Consider the following 17,747-nt stretch of genomic DNA (forward strand, 5'->3'; position numbering starts at 1 on the left):
CTGATACTCACTAGTAAAGCCGCTCATCAATACGCAGGTGCAGAAACTGCGAGGCTGTCACTCACCGGGATCCTCATCCTAACCCTCACCCTCCGCCTGACCCCGGGGGGGAGGTACTGACCTCCCTACGCCAATCCGAATGCTGAAGGTCACATGAACAGGGGCCCCTCGCTTCCGGAAATGTACACGACGCGACGCAGGGAGTGGAATGGGGAGCCTGTCCCGTCCCCTTCATCGAGCTCTCACCCTACTCGCCGGCCCGGCACTACCCACTAGAGCAGCAGTGCGACGCGCAGGTCCTTGGGAATGCCCAGTGCATCCCACCTTCATGAAAGGCGCTGCCCTCTCCTTCCCTCGCACAGGCAAACTACCCGGTAGGCGAATTCCTTCTGGATCACGCTCACCAACCCTAACCCTAACCCTAAGCCACCACCTGATTCCTAAGCTCCCAGAAGGCCGTCCTTGAAATCCGGCCCTGTGGCAGAGCCTAAGGCGCAATCTCATGCCGCTACTAACTAGGCAAGCCACACGCCAATAGCCAGGAAGAGCAACTGCCTGCCTATCGCTCACCGGAATCCTATCCCCAGCGCTAACAGGAACCATGACCCGAGAGGAGGGACTTCTACCCCGACGTCGTTCCTCAGCCTGGACGTCCAACTAACCCCTACACCCACCGTCCAGCGCTCAGGACACTAATCAGGGAGGAGAATGGGGGGCCTATTCCGTTCCCGAAATCGAGCGCTGACCCTTCTCGCAGGCCCGTCGCTGCCCACTCTAGGGATGTCCCCTTGGGCAGGTCCCAGGAAACACACATTCGACCCCACCTTCAAGAAAGGCACTGCCCTCACCTTCTCTCGAACAAGCAAACTACCTGGAAGGTGAATTCCGTCCGGGTCATGCTCACCAATCCTAACCCTAACCCTAGCCCACAGCCTGATGCCTTGGTTGCCGTGGGGGGGCACTTGAAATCCTCCGCTGTGCTTAAGCCTCAGGTGCCATCTCATGCTGACACTAACTAGGAAACCCACAGCCCGCCACCCAGGCGACATCCCAAAGATATCCTTCTCCGGAATCCTCCGCCTAACCCTAACCCTCTCCCTGAGCCTCGAGGAGGGAGTTACATTCCTACATCATTCCTAAAACTCAGGGGCCAATGAACACGAAGCCTTACCCTCCATCACACACTGCACTACACGGGGAGTCCAACCGGGAATCCGATCCAGCCCCTAAATGTGGCTCTAACGCTAGGCGATGGCCCCTCTCTCCCGATTCTGTCAAGGCGGCAAGGCGCCCCTCCGAGGGAAAGCCACGGCACATCCGAGCTTCACAAAAGTCACTGCCCTCACCTTACCTCTCACGCCCAAATTCTCTGCTGTGTGAATTCCTTCCGTGTCTTGCTCCCCTGTTCTAACCCTAACACTAATCCACCACCTGATTCCTACCTGCCCAGAGGGCGGTCCTCGACCTCCTCCACTGTGGCTGAGCCTAACGTGAAATCTCATGCTGATACTCACTAGGAAAGCCGCACACCGATACCCAGGTGCAGAAAGTGCGAGGCTGTCACTCACCGGAATCCTCATCCTAACCCTCACCCTCAGCCTGACCCCGGGGGGAGGGACTTACCTTCCTACGTCATTAGGAGCACTAAAGGTCACATGAACAGGGGCCCCCCGCCCACTGAAATGTAGACGACGAGACGCGGGGTGTGGAATGGGGAGCCTCTCCCGTCCCCATCATCGAGCTCTCACCCTACTCGCTGGCCCTGCACTACCCACTGGCACTGCGGTGTGATGCGTGGGTCCTTGGAAATACCCAGTGCCTCCCAACTTCGTGAAAGGTGCTGCCCTCACCTTCCCGCTGACACGCAAACTACCCGGTAGGCGACTTCCTTCCGGATCACGCTCACCAACCCTAACTCTAACCCTAAGCCACCACCTGACTCCTTTGCTCCCAGAAGGCGTTCCTTTAAATCCGGCACTGTGGCTGAGCCTAAGGCGCCATCTCACGCCTCTACTAACTAGGGAACCCACACACCAGTAGCCAGGGCGGGAAACTGCCATCCTATCACTCACTGAAATCCTATCCCCAGCGCTAACAGGATCCCTGACCCGAGAGGAGGAACTTCTACTTCCACATCATTCCTCACCCTGCACGTCCAACTAACACCGACACCCACCGTCCAACGCTCAGGACACTACTCGTGGAGGAAAATGGGGGACCTATTCCATTCCCAAAATCGAGCGCTAACCCTCCTCGCTGGCCAGTCACTACGCATTATAGCGAGGCCTCCCTGGGCAGGTCCCAGGAAACACACATTCGACCCCACCTTCAAGAAAGGCACTGCCCTCACCTTCCCTCGCACAGGCAAACTACCTAGAAGGTGAATTCCGTCTGGGTCATGCTCACCAATCCTAACCCTAACCCTAACTCACAGTCTGATTCCTAGGTTGCCCTGGGGCGGCATTTGAAATCCTCCCCTGTGTTTAAGCCTCAGGTGCCATCTCATGCTGACACTACCTTGGAAACCCACAGCCCGATACCCATGTAGAGAAATTTCCAAGCTATCCTTCTCCGGAATCCTTTCGCCTAACCCTAACCCTATCCCTTACTGTCAAGGTGGGACTTACATTCCTACATAACTCCTAAAATTCAGGATCCAATGAACACGAAGCCTTACCCTCCATCACACACTACATTACACAGGGAGTTAAATGGGGAATCCGTTCCATCCCCTAAATGTATCTCTAACTCTATGCCACGGCCAATCACTGCCTATTCTGTCAAGGTGTCAATGGTCCGGTCCGAGGGAAAACCACTGTGCATCCTAGCTTCACAATCGTCACTCCCCTCACCTTACCTCTCACGCCTAAATTGTCTGCTGTGTGAATTCCTTCCATTTCATGCTCACCTGTCCTAACCCTAACCCTAACCCACAACCTGATTCTTACCTTCCCAGAGGGAGGTCCTCGAAATCCTCCACTGTGGCAGAGCCTAAGGCGAAATCTCATGGTGATACTAACTAGGAAAGCCACACCCCAATACCCAGGTACAGAAATTCCGAGGCTGTCACTCACTGGAATCCTCGTCCTAACCCTCACTCTCAGCCTAAACCCGGAGGACGCACTTACCTTCCTTCGTCATACCGAATCCTGAAAGTCAAATGAAGAAGCGAGCCCGCCCCCTTAAATGTAGACGACACGACACAGGTAGTCGAATGGCGAGCCTGTCCCGTCCCCTTCATTGAGCTCTAACCCTACTCACTGTCCAGGCACTACCCATTATAACCGCGGTGCAATGTTCAGGTTCTTGAAAATACACAGTTCTTCCCACCTTCATGAAAGCCACTGGCACACCTTCCCACTGGCACACAAAATACCCCGTAGTTGAATTCCTTCTAGATCATGATCAACAACCCTAACCCTAACCCTAACCCTAAGCTACCACCTTATTCCTAAGTTCCCAGAAGGCGGTCCTTGAAATCCGGCACTGTGCCTAAGCCTAAGGCGAAATCTCCTGTTGCTACTAACTAGAAAACCCACATCCCAATAGCCATGAACAGAAATTGCCAGCCTATCACTCACCGGAATCCTATCTCCAACACTAATAGGAACCCTGACCCGAGAGGAGGAACTTATACTCCTACATCATTCCTCACAGTGAACGTCCAATTAACACCAACACTCACCGTCCAACACTCATGACACTACTCACGGAGGAAAATTGGTGGCCTATTCCTTCCCCCGAATCGAGCGCTAACCCTCCTCGCTGGCCAGTCGCTACCCATTATATCGAGGCCACCATGAGCACGTCCCGTGAAACACACATTCGATCCCTCCTTCGAAAATATTGCTGGCCTCACCTTCCCTCGAACATGCAAACTACCTGGAAGGTGAATTTCGTCCGTGTCATGTTCACCAATCCTAACCCTAACCCTAACCCACAACCAGATTCCTAGGTTCTCAAAGCCCGGTACATGAAATCCTTCCCTGTGGTGAAGTTTCACGTGAAAGCTCATGCTGTTTCTAACTTGGAAACGCACAGTGCAATACCCAGGTAGCAAAATTTCAAGGCTATCTTTCTCCGGAATTCTCTCGCTAACTCTAACCCTATCCCTGACCCACCAGGAGGTATTTATATTCCTACATCATTCCTAAAACGGAAGGTCCAATGAACACGAACCCTTAAGCTCCAACGCACATTATTCTACACAGGGAGTCAAATGGGGTGACCATTCCATCCCCTAAATCCAGCGCTAACACTACACAATGGCCAATCATTACCTATTCGATCAAGGCATCAATGCTCAGTTCCGGGGAAAACCACAGTACATCCTACCTTCACAAAAGTCACTGCCCTCACCTTACCTCTCAGGCCCAAATTGTCTGCTGTTTGAATTCCTTCCATATCATGCTCAGCAGTCCTAACCCTAACCCTAACCCCAAACCTGATTCCTAAGTTCCCAGAGGAAGTTCCTCAAAATCCCCCACTGTGGCTAATCTTAAGGTCAAATCTCATGGTGATTCTAACTAGGAAACTGGCACCCCCATACCCAGGTACAGAAATTCCAAGGCTATCACTCACTGGAATCCGAATCCTAACCCTAATCCTAACCCTAAGCCTGACTCCGGAGGAGGGACTTACATTCCTACCTCTTTCCCAACACTGAACTTCAATTGAACAGGAGCCCTCCCCGTTAAACGTAAACAACACGATACAGGGAGTGAAATGTGGAGCCTATTCATTCGGGTTCATCTACCTCTATCCACACTCCCTGGCCAGGCCCTACCCATTATATCAAGGGTGCAATGCTCAGGTCCTTTGAAACACACAGGACATCCCACCTTCATGAAAGAGGCTGCCCTCACCTTTTCACTCACATGCAAAACAGCTGATAGGTGAATTCCTTCTGGATCAAACTCAACAACATGAACCCTGACCCTAAGCCACCACATGATTCCTACATTCCCATAAGGCGGTACGAGAAATCCAGCACTGTAGCTACATCATTCCTAACACAAAACGTCAAATTAACACAAAAACTCACCATCCAAAACACACGCCACTACTCAGGGAGGACAGTATGGAGCCTATTCCGTCCCTAAATCTAGCTCTGAACTTCGTCGCTGGCCAGTCACAACCCATTATATCTAGGCCTCAATGTTCAGATCCTGGGAAAAACATTATATCCCACCTTCAAAAAAGGCACTACCCTCACCTTCCCTTGCACATGCAAACTATCTGGAAGGTGAATTGCCTCCGTATCATCCTCACCAAACCTAACCCTAAGCCTAACGCACAACCTCATTCCTAGGTTCTCATAGGGCGGTACATGAAATCCTTCCCTGTTGTGAAGCTTCAGGTGAAAGCTCATGCTCATACTAACTAGGAAACCCACAGCGCAATACACACGTAGAATAATTTCAAGGCTATCCTTCTCCGGAATACTCTCTCGAACTCCAACCCTTTCCCTGACCATCGAGGAGGGACTTACATTCCTACATCATTCCTAAAACGGAAGGTCCAATGAACATGAACCCTTAAGCAAAAACGCACATGACACTACACAGGGAGTCAAATGGGGTGACCATTCCATCCCCCAAATCTAGCTCTCACACTAGGCGGTGGCCAATCTTTACCTATTCGATCAAGGCGTCAATGCTCAGTTCCGTGGAAAACCGCAGGACATCCTACCTTCACAAAAGTCACTGCCATCACCTTACCTCTCAGGACCAAATTATCTGTTGTGTGAATTCCTTCCATATCATGCTTAGCAGTCCTAACACTAATCCTAACCCCCAACCTGATTCCTAAGTTCCCAGAGGGAGTTTCTCAAAATCCTCACTGTGGCTAAGCCTGAGGTCAAATCTCATGCTGATTCTAACTAGGAAATCTGCACCCCCATACCCATGTACAGAAATTCCAAGGCTATTCCTCACTGGAATCCTAATCCTAACCCTAATCCTAAGCCTGACCATGGAGGTGGGACTTACATTCCTACCACTTTCCCAACACTGAACGTCAAGTGAACAGGAGCCCTCCACCTTAAATGTAAACGACATGATACAGGGAATGAAATCGGGAACCTATTCATTCCCGTTCATCTACCTCTAACCAGACTCCCTGGCCAGGCACTACCCATTATATCAAGGGTGCAATATTCAGGTCCTTGGTAACACACAGTACATCCCACTTTCAGGAAAGATGCTGCCCTCACTTTTCCACTCACATGCAAAATAGCTGGTAGGTGAATTCCTTCTGGATCACGCTCAACAACGCTAACCCTAACCCTAAGCCACCACCTGATTCCTAAGTTCCCATAAGGCGGTACCAGAAATCCAGCACTGTGGCTAAGCCTAAGGCGAAATCTCATGCTGCTACTAACTAGGAAACCCACACCCCGATACCCAGCGAGGGAAAATCCCAGCCTATCACTCACCGGACACCTACTCCTAACACTAACATGAACCCTGACCTGAGAGGAGGTACTTATATTCCTACATCATTCCTAACACAAAACGTCAAATTAACACAAAAACTCACCTTCCAAAACACACGCCACTACTCAGGGAGAAAAGTATGGAGCATATTCCTTCCCTAAATCTTGCTCTATACCTCCTCCCTGGCCAGTCACCCCCCATTATATCTAGGCCTCAATGTTCAGGTCCTGGGAAACACACATTATATCCCACCTTCAGAAAACGCACTGCCCTCACCTTCCCTAGCACATGCAAATTATCTGCAAGGGAAATTGCGTCCGTATCATCCTCACCAATCCTAACCCTAACCCTAACCAACAACCTGATTCCTAGGTTCTCATAGGGTGGTACATAAAATCCTTCCCTGTGGTGAAGCTTCAGATGAAAGCTCATGCTGATACTAACGAGGAAACGCACAGCGCAATATGCAGGTAGCAACATTTCAAGGCTATCCTTCTCTGGAGTCCTCTCACTAACCCTAACTTTATCCCTGACCCTCCAGGAGGGACTTATATTCCTACATCACTCCTAAAACGGAAGGTCCAATGAACACGAACCCTTAAACTCAAACACGCATTACACTACACAGGGAATCAAATGGGGTGACCATTCTATCCCCTAAATCTAGCGCTAACACTACTCGATGGCCAGTCATTACCTATTTGATCAAGGCGTCAATGCTCAATTCTGGGGAAAACCACAGTACATCCTACCTTCACAAAAGTCACTGCCCTCACCTTTCCTCTCAGGCCCAAATTGTATGTTGTGTGAATTCCTTCCATATCATGCTCAGCAGTCCTAACCCTAAACCTATCCCCTAAACTGATTCTTAACTTCCCAGAGGGAGGTCCTCAAAATCCTCCACTGTGGCTGAGCCTAAGGTCAAATCTCATGCTGATTCTAACTAGGAAACCCGTACCCCCATACTCAGGTACAGAAAATCCAAGGCTATCCTTCTCCGCAATCCTAACCCTAACCCTAATCCTATTCCTGACCCTCAAGGATTGACTTATATTCCTACATCATTCTAACATGGAAGGTCAAAGGAACACCAGCCCTTCCTCTCAAACACACACTACTCTCCCCAGGGAGCCAAATGAAGAGACCATTCCATCCCCTCGATCTCACTCTAACACAACTCAATGGCCAGTTACTACCTATTATATTGAGGTGGCAATGCTCAGGTCCATAGAAAACCACAGTTCATCCTTCCTTCAAAAAAGCCACTGCCCTCACCTCATCTCTCACGTTCAAATTGTATGGCATGTGAATTCCTTCCGTATCATGCTCACCAGTCCTAACCCTAACCCTAACTCACAACCTGATTCCTAAGTTCCCATAGGGCCGTACTTGAAATCCTCCACTGTGGCTAAACCTAAGGTAAAATCTCATGCTGATACTAACTAGGAAAACCACAGCCCAATAACCAGGTAGAGAAATTCCAATGCTCTCCTTCTACGAAATCCTAACATTAACCCTGTCCCTATACCTGACCCTCGAGGATTGACTTATATTCCTACATCATTCCTAACATTGAAGGTCAAAGGAACTCAACCCTTACTCTCAAACACACTACACTACACAGGGAGCTAAATGGGGAGACCATTCCATCCCCGCAGTCTCACTCTAACACAACTCGATGGCCAGTTACTACCTATTATATCGAGGCGGCAATGCTCAGGTCCACAGAAAACCACATTTCCTCCTACCTTCAAAGAAGCCACTCCCCTCACCTTATCTCTCTCATTCAAATTATCTGGCATGTGAATTCCTTCTGAATCATGTTCACCAGTCCTAATCCTTACCCTAACCCACAACCTGATTCCTAAATTCCCATGGGGCGGTACTTGAAATCCTCCACTGTGCTTAAGCCTGAGATGAAATCTCATGGTGATACTAATTGGGAAAAGTACAGCCCAATACCCAGATTGAGAAATTCCAAAGCTATCCTTCTCCGGAATTCTAACACCAACCCCACCACTGCCCCTGACCCTGTTGAAGGGACTTATATTCCTACATTCTTCGTAATACTGAAGGTCAAAGGAACACCAACCCTTACCATGAAACACACACTACCCTACACAGGGCAGAAAATGGGGAGCCTATTCCATCCCCTAAATCTAGCTTGAACCCTACTTGCTGGCCAGTCACTTCCCATTATAGCTATGCCTCCACGATGAGGTCCTTGGAAACACACACTATATCACACCTTCCAAAAAGTCAATGCCCTCACATTCCCTCTCACATTCAAATTGTCTGGTAGGTGAATTCCTTCTGTATCATGCTCACCAGTCCTAACACTAAACCTAATGCACAATCTGATTACCAAGTTCCCATAGGGTGGTACGGTGAATCCTAGAATGTGGCTAAGGCTAAGGTGAAATATCATGCTGATCCTAACTCGGAAATTCACACACCAATACCCAGGTACAAAAATGCCAAGGCTATCACTCACTGGAAACCTCATCCTAAATCTACCCCTAACCCATACATAACCCTTGAGGAGGTACTTATATTGCTACATCATTCCTAACACTGCACCTCAAATAACACCAATAATAAGCCACAAATACACACTACACGACACAGGGAGGACAATGTGTTTCCTATTCCACCCGGTAAATCTAGATTGAACCCTACTCGCTGGCCAATCGGTACCCATTATATCTACACTGCCATGTTCAGGTCCTTGGAAAATCACATTATATCCCAACTTCTAAAAAGGTACTGCCCTCACCTTCCCTACCACATGCAAACTATATGGAATGTGAAATCCCACCGTATCATGATCACCAATCCTAACCCTAAGCCTGACCCACAACATGATTCCTATGTTCCCATAGGACGGTATTTGAAATCCTCCACTGTGGCTAAACCTAAGGTGAAATCTCATGCTGATACTAACTCGGAAAACCACAGCCCATTACCCAGGTAGAGAAATTCCAAGGCTATCCTTCTCTGCAATCCTAACACTAACTCTAACCCTATCCCTGACCCTCGAGGAGGGACTTATATTCCTACATCATTCCTAACACTGAAGGTCAAAGGTAAACCAACCTACCTTCAAACACACACTACACTACACAAGGCACCAATTGGGGAGGCCATTTTACCCCTGAATCTAGCTCTAACAAAAATCGATGGCCAGTCACTATCTAGTAAATCGAGGCGGCAATGTTCAGGTCCATGGAAAACCACATTTCATCTTACCTTGAAAAAAGTCACTGCCCTCAGGATCCCTCTCACATGCAAATTGTCTGGTTGGTGAATTCCTTCCATATCATGCTCAGCACTCCTAACCCTGACCCGAACCCACAACCTGATTGCTAATTTCCCATAGGGCGGGACTTGAAATCCTCCACTGTGGCTAAGCCTGAGGTGAAATCTCATGCTGATCCTACCTAGGAAACTCACACCCCAATACCCACGTAGAGAAATTCCAAGGTGATCCCTCACTGAGATCCTCATCCTAACCCTTACCCTAACCCTGAGGAGGGACTTATATTCGTACATCATTCCTAACACTGAAAGTCAAACGAACACCAACACTCACGCACAAACACACACGACACTACACAGTAGGGAAAAAGGAGAGCCTATTCCATCCCCTAAATCTAGCTCGAACCCTACTGGCTGGCCAGTTGCTACCCATTATAGCTATGCCTCCATGATGAGGTCCTTGAAAACACACACTATATCCCACCTTCCAAAAGGGCACTGCCCTCACCTTCCCTCTCACATTCGAATTATCTGGTAGGTGAATTCCTCCTGTATCATGCTCACCAGTCCTAACCCGAACCCGAACCCACAACCTGATTACTAAATTCCCATAGGGCGGTACTTGAAATCCTCCACTGTGGCTAAGCCTAAGGTGAAATCTCATGCTGATACTAACTCGGAAACTCACACCCCAATACCCAGGTAGAGAAATGCTAGGGCTAACACTCACTGGAATCCTCATCCCACCTCTCACCCTAACCCTAACCCTCGAGGAGGGACTTATGTTCCTACATCATTCCTAACTGCAAGTCAAACTAACAAGAACACTAACCCGCAAACACACACTACACTACACAGGGAGGAAAATGGGTTGCCTATTCCATCCGGTCAATCTGAATCAAATGCTGTTCGATGGCCAATCAGTACCCATTATAACTACGCCTCCATGTTCATGTTCTTGGAAACATACATTATATCCCACCTTCCACAAAGGCACTGCCCTCACCTTCCCTCTCACATGCAAAGTATCTGGAATGTGAATTGCCGCCGTATCATGCTCACCAATCCTAACCCTAACCCTAACCCACAACCTGATTCCTATGTTCGCACAGGACGGTACTTGAAATCCTCCACTGTGGCTAAACCTAAGGTGAAATCTCATGGTGATACTAACAAGGAAAACCACAGCCCAATACACAGGTAGAGAAATTCCAAGGCTATTCTTCTCCGCAAACCTAACACTAACCCTAACCCTATCCCTGACCTCGAGAAGGGACTTATATTCCTACATCATTCCTAACTCTAAAGGTCAAAGGAACACCAACCCTTACTCTCAAACACACACTACACTACACAGGGAGCCAAATGGGGAGACCATTCCATCCCCTCAACCTCACTCTAACACAATTCAATGGCCAGTTAATACCTATTATATCGAGGAGGCAATGTTCAGGTCCATAGAAAAGCACAGTTCATCCTACCTTCAAAAAAGCCACTGCCCTCCCCTTATCTCTCACATACAAATTGTCTGGTAGGTGAATTCCTTCCCTGTCATGCTTACCAGTCCTAACCCTAACCGTAACCCACACCCTGATTCCTAAGTTTCCATAGGGCGGAACTTGAAATCCTCCACTGTGCTTAAGTCTAAGGTGAAATCTCATGGTGATACTAACTAGGAAATCTGCAGCCCACTATCCAAGTAGAGAAATTCCAAGGCTATCCTTCTCCGGAATCCTAACACCAATCCTAACACTGTCCCTGACCCTGTAGAAGGAACTTATATCCCTACATCATTACTAATACTGAAGGTCAAAGGAACACCAACCCTTACCATGAAACACACACTACACTACACAGGGATGAAAATGGGAGCCTATTCCATCCCCTAAATCTAGCTCGAACCCTACTCGCTAACCAGTTGCTACACATTATATCTATACCTCCTTGATGAGGTCCTTGGAAACACTCATTATATCCCACCTTCCAAAAAGTCACTGCCCTCACCTGCCCTCCCACCTTCAAATTGTCTGATAGGTGAATTCCTTCCGTATCATGCTCACCAGTCCTAAAACTAACCCTAACCCACAACCGGATTAGTAAGTTTCCATAGAGTGGTGCTTGAAATCCTCCACTGTGGCTAAGCTTAAGGTGAAATCTCATGCTGATACTAACTCGGAAACTCCCACCCCAATACCCAGATAGAGAAATGCCAAGGCTATCACTCACTGGAATCCTCATCAAAACTCTAAGCCTAACCCTAACCCTAACGCTCGAGAAGGGACTTTTATTCCTACATCATTCCTAATACTGCACCTCAAACTAAAACCAACACTAACCCACAAACACACACTACACTACAGAGGGAGGAAAATGGGTTGCCTATTCCATCCGGTAAATCTAGATCAAACCCTACTCGCTGGCCAGTCACTACCCATTATAGCTACGCCTCCATGATGAAGTCCTTGGAAACACACATTATATCTCACCTTGCAATAAGGCACTTCCCTCACCTTCCCTCTCACATTCAAATTGTCTGGTAGGTGAATTCCTAAGGTGTCATGCTCACCATTCCTAACCCTAACTCTAACTCACAACGTGATTCCTAAGTTCCCATGGGGCAGTACTTCAAATTTCCACTGTTGTTAAGCCTAAGGTGAAATCTCATGTTGATACTAACTAGTAAACTCTCACCCTGTTACCCGAATAGAGAAATTTCAAGGCTATCACTCACTGGAATCCTCATCCTAACTCTAACCCTAAACCTGACCCTTGAGGAGTGACTTATATTCCTACATCATTCCTAACACTGAACGTCAAACTAACACCAACACTCACTCGCAAACCCACACTGCACTACACAGGGCGGAAAATGGGGAGCCAATCCAATCCACTAACTCTAGCTCGAACCCTGTGTGCTGAGCAGTAACTACCCAATAAATCTATGGTGCAATGTTCAGGTCCTTTTAAACACACAGTACATCCCACCTTCATAAAAAGCACTGCCCTCACCTTCCCTCTCCCATGCAAACTATCTGGTACGTGAATTCCTTCTGGATCATGCTCACCAATCCTAAACCTCTTCCTAAGGCACAGCCTGATTACTAAGTTCCCATAAGGCGGTCCTTGAAATCCAGCACTGTGCCTAAGCCTAAGGCGAAATCTCATGCTGCTACTACCTAGGAAGCCCAAACATCAATACCCAGGTAGATAAATTCCCAGCCTGTCACTACCCCTAACATTAAAGATAACCCTGACCCTGGAGAAGTGACTTATATTCCTACATCATTCCTAACAAGAAACGTCAAACTAACACCAACACTCACCCTCAAATACACACTGCACTACACAGGGAGCAAAATAGGTAGCCTATTCCATCCCCTAAATCTTGCTCAAACTCTACTCCTTGGCCAGTCTCTACCCATTGTATCTATGCCTCCATGTTTAGATCCATGGAAACACACATTATATCCCACCTTGCAAAAAGGCAGTGCCCTCACCTTCGCTCTCGCATACAAACTATCTGGAATGTGAATTCCCTCATCTAACCCCCCATCCTAAATGGTAAAGATGCTATATTGAAAAGTTTATTCACTGCAAACACATTTTGGGCTGCTTCTTGATATTAATTTAATTCACATGGTTTAAAGGTGATAGATTAATGACTACCACAAGTGGTCAGTTTGCAAGCTGTGCTTGATCTTATTGGGCTGCTGATTGTATCAATTGGGATAAAGGAATGTGATTGATTTAATGAGTTGTTTTCTCTGATATTATGAAAATGAGGATGTCTATGAGTCATTAGAAACTCAAAAGCTAAAACGCAACTATATCAGGAAGATTTAAGTAATACACAGAAATTAAAGAAGGACAACCCAACAACAAAAATAAAAATGAGAAAACACTTAAGCAAGACACAAAGACAGATTTCCAGTTCACCAATGGCAAACAGTAGGACAAATGAGGATGAAAAGTCTGATAGTGAACAACCAAGGACACCCTGGACCCATAGCACAGGAGGTAACAAAACAGATCAATCAGGCTCGAATACAATTCAAATCACAAATAATTTCCCAGTTAACCATAGAGATGATGAGCAAAATGGAAGTCATGATTTGAGACTCTAGAACAGAAACTGACAAAAAAAAATAGATGAGCTCAAGACCATGATAGAAGTCATGAAGACTCAGCATAAGAAAGAAATGGAAACAATGAATGCCCAACAGAGGAAAGAAATGGAATCCATAAAACAGATTCAAACAGATATCCAGGAGATTAAAAACTCTACTGAAAGTGTACGTAACAGAATAAAAGATTGCGAAGATAGAATTTCAGATATAGAAGATAGGATCGCAGTCAGTGACTGTGAAAAAAGAGGTCTCTCAAAAACACTAAGGGATCATGAGAAATCAATCCAACAACTTCTAGACGATGCAAAGAAAAATAACATAAGACTGATAGGAATTCATGAAAAAGCAGGAGAAAATGCAAATAACCTAAAAAAGCTGTTCACAGAATTAATGACAGAAAACTTCCCAAACAAAAGGGCAGAATTAGACATACAAAGAAGTGAGGCATAATGAACTCCATCTAGTCACAATCAAAAAAATCTACACCTAGACATATAATAATCAAGATCCCAGAAATCCAACAGAAAAACAAAATACTACAAGCAGTAAGAGAAAAGAAACAAATCACATGCAAAGGAAAGCCCATTAGAATCACAGCAGACTTTTCAACACAAACCCTTAGGTCAAGGAGAGCCTGGACTGAGATATTCCAAGTCCTAAAAGAAAATAACCTCCAACCTAGACTGATGTATCCTGCAAAACTCTCTTTCAAAATAGATGGGGAAATAAGATACTTCCACAAAAAAGAACACCTGAGAAATTTAATGAACACCAAACCCGCACTGCAAGGAATTCTAAACAATATCCTAGAAAAGGACAATGAAGGTCACAATACCATGAGGCCCAACAGAGCAAATCAAATAGGCAAGGCAAGAAACTAAAAGGAGATAGGAGAAAAAGTAAAAAGAGTCAACAAAAGCACAATAACATGACAATAATAAGTCAGAATATATCAGTTATAACCATCAATGCTAATGGCCTCGATTCACCAATGAAGAGAAATAGACTGGCAGAATGAGTTAAGAAGCAAAATCCAACAATATGTTGTATACAAGAAACACACCTAGTGCAAAAGGAAGCCCATAGACAGAAAGTGAAAGGATGGAAAACAATTCTCCATGCGTCAGGAGTCCAGAAAAAAGCAGGGGTAGCAATCTTATTCTCAGATAAAGTAAATTTCAAACCAAAACTCATTAAGAGAGACAAAGAAGGACACTACATCCTTGTAAAGGGAACAATTCAAGAGGAAGAGTTGACAATCATAAACATATATGCACCAAATATAAATGCCCCCAACTATATAAAACAAATATTAAGTAACATGAAAAACCAAATAAGCACTAATACAATTTTAGTGGGGGATTTAAATACCCCACTATCACAAATTGACAGATCATCTAGGCAGAAAATCAACAATGAAATAATAGAACTGAACCAAGCTTTGGAACACATGGACTTAATAGATGTTTACAGAGTATTCCACCCCACAAAATAAGAATATATATTCTTTTCAGCTGCACATGGATCATTTTCCAAGATAGACCACATATTGGCTCACAGAACAGGTCTGAATAAATGCAAAAGAATTGAAGTCACCCCCTGTATATTATCAGATCATAGTGCAATCAAGCCGGAGATCAATAGCACAAGAAACTGTAGGAACTTCACAAGCACATGGAAACTGAACAACACTCTCCTAAACAATAAATGGATTACAGAGGAAATTAAAGAAGAAATTAGACAGTTTTTACAAATAAATGAAAATGCCAATACAACATACAGGTATCTATGGGACACAATGAAAGCAGTTCTATGGGGAAAATTCATAACATTGAATGCCCACACTAGGAAAACAGAGCGGGCTCAAATAAACAACTTAATGATGAAACTTAGACTCCTAGAAAAACAAGAGCAAGAAAAACCCAAAGCTCGAACAAGAGAGGAAATTATAAAGATTCAAGCAGAAATCAATGAAGTGGAAACTAAGAAAACAATACAAAAAAATAAATGAAACAAAGAGCTGGTTTTTTGAAAGAATAAATAAAATCGACAAACCCTTAGCTAATCTTATCAAAAAAAGAAAAGAAAAGGCTCCGATCCATGCAATCATGAATGAAAAAGGCGAAGTCACAACAGATCCAACAGAAATCCAGAAGATCGTTAATACCTACTTTGAGAACCTGTACTCCAATAAAATGGAAAACACAGAAGAAATGGACAGATTTTTAGATACTTATGAATTACCAAAGTTGAACAAAGAAGATAAAAACATTTTAAACACCCCAATTACAGTCAGTGAAATTGAAAATGTAATTAAAATTTACCAACAAAGAAAAGCCCAGGCCCTGATGGATTCACTGATGAATTTTACAAGACATTTAGAGAAGAACTACTGCCATTACTCTTCAAACTTTTCAATGAAATTGAAAGGGAAGCTATACTTCCAAATTCATTCCTGGAAGCAAGTATCACTTTGATTTCCAAACCAGGGAAAGATGCAACTAAAAACGAGAACTGCAGACCAATCTCCTTAACGAATATAGACGCAAAAATCCTTAATAAGATACTAGTAAACAGAATACAGAGGATTATCAAGAAGATCATCCATCCTGACCAAGTTGGATTTATTCCAGAGATGCAAGGGTGGTTCAACATACAAAAGTCAATAAATGTAATACATTATATTAACAAAGTCAAGGACAAAAACATATGATCCTTTCAATAGATGCAGAAAAAGCATTTGATAAAATTGAACACCCATTCATGATAAAAACCCTGCAAAAAAATTGGAACAGATGGTCTATACCTCAACTTAATAAAGGCTATCTATGAAAAACCAACAGCCAACATCATATTAAATGGCCAAAAACTGAAAACCTTCATATTAAAATCAGGAACAAGACAAGGATGCCCATTATCACCACTCCTATTCAATATAGTTCTGGAAACATTAGCCACAGCAATTAGACAAGAGAAAGAAATTAAAGCAATAAAGATAGGAAAGGAAGAAGTTAAACTGTCATTATTTGCTGATGATATGATGCTCTACATTGAAGACCCAAAAACTCCACCAAAAGACTTCTAGACTTAATTGACAGATTCAGTAGAGTATCTGGATACAAGGTGAACACCCCAAAAATCAATAGCCTTCTTATACACAAATAACAGACTCACTGAGAGGGAAATAAAGGAAAAAATTCCTTTTACAATAGCATCCAAAAAAATGAAGTATCTAGGAATCAACCTAACAAAAGAAGCAAAAGATCTCTACACTGAAAACTACAGCACTCTGAAAAAAGAAATTGAAGAGGATATTAAAAAAATGGAAAGATATCCCCTGCTCCTGGGTAGAAAGAATCAACATAGTGAAAATGGCCATACTACCAAAACTCCTATATACATCCAATGCAGTGCCAATTGAAATTCCAATACTATATTTCACAGAACTAGAAAAAAGAATCCAAAAATTCATTTGGAACCATAAGAGACCTAGAATAGCAAAAGCCATTTTAGGCAACAGACACATGGCACCGGGTATAACAATTCCCAATTTGAAACTATACTACAAAGCCACTGTGATAAAAACAGCATGGTACTGGCAATGAAACAGGCCTGAGGATCAGTGGAACAGACTGGAAGACACAAAAACAAACCCAGATGTACTCAGCTACCTCATCTTTGATAAAGGAGCTGCCCATCCTCAGTGGAGGAAAGATAGCCTCTTTAATAAATGGTGTTAGAAAAACTGGATGTCAACCTGCCACAGATTAAAATTAGACCCTTATCTTTCGCCATGCACTGAATTAAAATCCAAATGGATTAAAGATCTAAATATTAAAACAGAAACATTAAACTTGCTGGAAGGTAAGTTAGGCAGAACTCTAGAAGACATTGGCATAGGAAAAGACTTTATGAACAATAATCC

Source organism: Fukomys damarensis, unplaced genomic scaffold (genome assembly GCF_012274545.1).
Source record: "Fukomys damarensis isolate Sample0158 unplaced genomic scaffold, DMR_v1.0_HiC HiC_scaffold_20, whole genome shotgun sequence".
NCBI classification, from domain to species: Eukaryota; Metazoa; Chordata; class Mammalia; order Rodentia; family Bathyergidae; genus Fukomys; species Fukomys damarensis.